The sequence below is a fragment of the Sardina pilchardus genome, chromosome 18, assembly GCF_963854185.1.
Source record: "Sardina pilchardus chromosome 18, fSarPil1.1, whole genome shotgun sequence".
Lineage (NCBI taxonomy): Eukaryota > Metazoa > Chordata > Actinopteri > Clupeiformes > Clupeidae > Sardina > Sardina pilchardus.
In genome coordinates, this window is record NC_085011.1 from 720,760 (window position 1) to 725,759 (window position 5,000).

The following is a 5,000-nucleotide window of genomic DNA, read 5'->3' on the forward strand; positions in this document are numbered from 1 at the left end:
TGTTTGATTCTGGAGTGTTTGTAGTTATTCTGGTCTGATTCTGGAGTGTTTGTAGTTATTCTGGTCTGATTCTGGAGTGTGTGTTGTAGTTATTCTGGTCTGATTCTGGAGTGTTTGTAGTTATTCTGGTCTGATTCTGGAGTGTGTGTTGTAGTTATTCTGGTCTGATTCTGGAGTGTTTGTAGTTATTCTGGTCTGATTCTGGAGTGTTTGTAGTTATTCTGGTCTGATTCTGGAGTGTTTGTAGTTGTTCTGATTCTAATAGGGGGCCGTTTAGGCCGTAAATGATACTTCACATGTGCATATGTGTGTGTGTGTGTGTGTGTGTGTGTGTGTGTGTGTGTGTGTGTGTGTGTGTGTGTGTGTGGCATTATTAAGCTGGCTGTATATGTGCATATACTGTATATGGGCGATTCTACAGAATTCGTGCAAATTGCTGTCCCGGAACCAAAAAACGAATTTAATAAGCAGTAATGTAGGAAATTCTTTGATAATAAAATAATACAAGCAAATACCACTCAAAACCCAAAGTAATATTTGATGTAGCTGCAAGCTTTATATATAAAATATCATCATTTATATGGTGCTTTCTATTGAGAGGTGGTTGTCCCGAATGCTAAGGTCTGAATTTTACCATTGAAAAATAAATATGAAATATTTTTTTTAAATTTTTTAATCATTGTTTTTAGAAGTATCTTTTTGAACACTTCTGATAATTAAAACAAAAAATATATATTTATTCGATATTTTCAGGAAAAATCATGAATAATCATGTAAAAAATGCTGTCCCGCATTTTCACGTCACTACCGAAACATTGCACAGTTTGGTCAATAATATGATACTGCTTTAAGCCACTCCCCTCCTTTTTGGACCAGGAAGTTTTGCCTGCACCTCTCTCCCTCATGGTGGCTTGGTGAGTAGATCAGGCCCACTGTTTTGAAGTAAATGTGATCGAAAGTTTGGAAATCAGTGTGTAACATTTAAGAATGTCACTACCGAACACACATTTTCAGTGCTTAATTAAGTTTTTTTGATTGTTTCTACTGGTCATTTAGGTTTTACTCATGTTTCAACAACTGAGAACTGTGCTAGCTAACTACTTACTGACTAGCATCTTAGTGGTAGGATCAAAATGAGCTTATTTCGTCACTACCGAAACTGTCACAACCGAAACATTTGTTGATATTTCGGTTGTGACGTGATTATTTCGGTAGTGACAAAATGACACTTATTTCTTTATTTTGATAAATAAATAGAAACGTTCAAGTGCACAAATATTATTTTTCAGTACAAATAATTTGTCAGACATATTTCTGTAATTTTTTATGTGATTTGATTAGGACTACCATCTAAAATAAGTGGCAGAGCTAGACGTCGTTCACCTATCCACCAGCTCCTCAGCGTAATGTCAGTGCAAAGTGCTTTTATGTGGTGTTGCTTTAGGTCCTCTTTGTTCTGTATGTTTTGGCTGCATGATGCCAACCAATTTTGACTAACTAATTACTTTTTTTTTACACAAAATATCGAAATGTCAAATATGTTCGTCACTACCGAACATTTGAAGTCACGACCGAAACACATATTATTCTGGAAAAATAAAATATGTTTTGCCATCAGAAAAGATTACATAATTTTATTTAGTGAGATAAAAATTTAAACTAATGAATCCTTGAATTTGAAATTTGTATCAGTGCATATATGGCATTTACAGAGAAATATCGCTTTCAAAATGAATTTAATTTGATGGACCACCCTTATGGTTTTGTTAAAATGCTATTTCTAATCAATAGAACCATAACAATGTCTTTAAAAAATTGTAAAAAATATATTTAGAAGGTTGATGTAAAGAATAATTAAGTTTAATGTTTAAAAACTCATTTTTATAGCAAATGTTGTTGCGTTTCGGTAGTGACACATTTTGGGAGAGAAAAAAAGTTTCAAAACTGTATAAAAACACGATAGGAAATTAAAGTGTCCAATCAGTAGAATAGTGTTCCTTAGATGTACTACTATGTTTATGACTACAAAACTTGCAGGAAAAAAAACATTTTTCTCAAGAAGTTTTGAAGTGTGAATTTGCACCAATTCTGTAGAATGGCCCATATATGCTGATACTAGCACTTGCATACATACATACTGGCATGCGTATACATACATACATACTTGCAAGTGTGTGTGTGTGTATGTTAAGTATGTATATGTGCGTGAGAAGTATGAATGAGTGTTTGTAGTAGTTATTCTCATCTGATTCTGGAGCGTTTGTACAGTAGTTATTCTTGTCTGATTCTAGAGCAGGGGTGCCCAAATACTTCCCCATCGAGGGCCAAAAATGAATCGGGGTGGAGAGTCGCGGCCCAAAAGTAAATGTTCAAGTCGTGGACCATTAAAGTGAAATGTATTGCATATTTGTGCAAAATTAACATTCTATAAAAAGTAGCCTAGACTATTGTTTTAAGAAATACAAACAGTACTCCTTACTGTGATTGTTTGCACTGTGTACTTGTAGGGATGTAACGATTACCGGTGTGACGGTAAACTATGATAAAAAATGTTGACGATAACAATTACCGTGTTCATTTCGAATATCATTATTATCACGGTTGATACTACGGTGTGGTAACCGCGTGTTTAATTCCTCCCAGCTTCATCCGAGCCTGCTTTTGACACAAGCTGAAGGCAACTATGAAACAAAACTTTACCTTACTAATTCTGTTGTCTAATTGATGGATTTAACCATGATTCGGATAAGGCTACACCTGCTTTTAAAGGGCGCAACATTTTCACCCCAAAACGTGCGCTGTATCATGTAGCCACTCTGCGTCTTTTTATGTAGGCCTACACGTTCACATTAAATCTAGGCTATTCTACTAACGTTATCAGGAGAATGCCGTGAAGTTTTATGTTGAGCGCTGGGTGTCACTCATTGGATATAACAGATATACCAAACTCCAAATCATAAGTTGAGCTATAAGCAGCCAACATTTCCAACCAAGGAAAAAGTGAGCACAATGCCACGGTAACCTACATACAGTAGGCTATGGAATTTAGTTCATTTAGGCTTACTGTAGTGTTTAGTTAAATTTCCGAAAAAAGCTACACAGCCTATTGGCAAACTTTTACATCTTGAGAGTTCCATCAAGGTAACTATCCCGTTAGCTCACGCGTCATGTCTATCATTAATGTAGGCCTACAGTAGCCTATGCTCACCAAAATCATAGAAGTTAACATTGCAAGACACTTATCTTTTCTATGATCCCAGCAATATTTTCTTTGACTTGTTAATTTTTTGAACATTGATTTTATTCAATGAAAACGGATATCCTTGAACTATGGGTGACTACTTTCCTAAAACTGAATGAAGGTTAATATAATTAGCCTACTTCACGTATCTCTTAAAGTGACAGGCTCTCAATTAGGGGTGGGAATTGGCAAAAGAATGACAATTCGATACTATTGCGATATTTGGGCCACAATTCGATATTATTGCGATTCTACACATATTGCGATACAACAAGTATTGCGATTCGATTCTGCGATATATTGCTATTCATGTCTCTCATATTGTTCGAAGGCATTACAAAAAATAAGGAAAATAGCACTGTTCAACTCACTTTGTCATGGCATGGTGCATATCAAGGTCCTTACTATTTGCTTTTTGTTGAGAACCGAAACACACCCACACTTTGGATTTGAAATCGCCGTTGAATGGACAGTAAAACGCCACAACAAGCGTCACCTTGAGAGCGTAATATATTGAAATTCCCCCTTGGGGATCAATAAAGTATCTCTATCTATCTATCTATCTAGCAAATTTAATGTGATCAGTGTAAACCCTGAGTAAACTCGCCTCAAATAAAAGTAAAATAGATAATTAAATTATATAATTAAGTATTGCGATACTTGAGCTACTCGTATCGATATAATCGCATGCACAAAATATTGCGATACTGAACAGAATCGATTTTTTTCCCCACCACTACTCTCAATTAGACCTACACAACATTAAAGTCATTAAAGACAAGTGTAATAGTTAAAAAAATCAATATGAAGTATTCAAATTACTGAATATTTTTAGCTATAAGTAATTATGCAGATCCTAACATATTCTAAACTATTAGCAAATTATATAAAGTTTATGAATTCAAAATATGCAATAGAAACAAGACAAGCCATTTTCTGTGTGTGTGGAGGGATGAGCAGAGACTAGGATTGCCACTGCTGTGAATGATCGGTATCCTGCTGAAGGCAATAAGGGTTTGCCTATATATTTAATGTAATAAACACTGTCAAACTTTTTTAAACTAAAATATTTCAGCTTGTCTACACCCATCAGCGCTTTCTTAACATATTGTACACACCATTTTTAAAACCGTGATAATACCGAAAACCGTGATAATTTTGGTCACTATAACCGTGGGGTTAAATTTTCATACCGTTACATCCCTATGTACTTGTATTAACTGCATTGCCGCCCCCCCCCCCCCCCCCCCCACCACTCTAATGGGAGAGAGAGAGGGGGAGAGGGAGATGTGATAAAGAAGACAGGATTAGGAAGGGAGAAGGAAAGAAAGGGGGAGTGAAGGGTGAACGGGTGGAAGGAGAGAGTGGTGATGGAGGGAGGAGAGAGGGAGCAAGAGAGCGGCAGAGGGGAAGAAAAGAGGAGAGATGGAAGAAGGGACAGAGGCAGAGGGAGAGAAATGAATTATGAGCTAGAATGTGTGTGTGTGTGTGTTGATTTGTGTTTCCGTGGAAAGTGAGGTAATAATCTGCTAGAGCCCATGGGCAGTGTGTGTGTGTGTGTGTGTGTGTGTGTGTGTGTGTGTGGGCGCATGTGGGCATGTGGGCAGAGTGTGTGTGTGGGCATGTGGGTGTTTTTCCAGAGTCTCAGTCACCTGACCTCGACCAGCTCAGCTCGTTAAATTATTCACCTGTAGCCCCGCCATGCTTCACCTGTTCAGGTGTGTTATTAAGACACGGTCATCTCTTCACCTGTTCAGGT

General features: G+C 36.9%; 1 protein-coding gene across 1 annotated transcript in view; it reads left to right on the forward strand.

The window, feature by feature from the left end:
- tjap1 (tight junction associated protein 1 (peripheral)) overlaps positions 1 to 5,000 on the forward strand; it is a 95,804-nt gene that overhangs the window by 23,372 nt on the left and 67,432 nt on the right.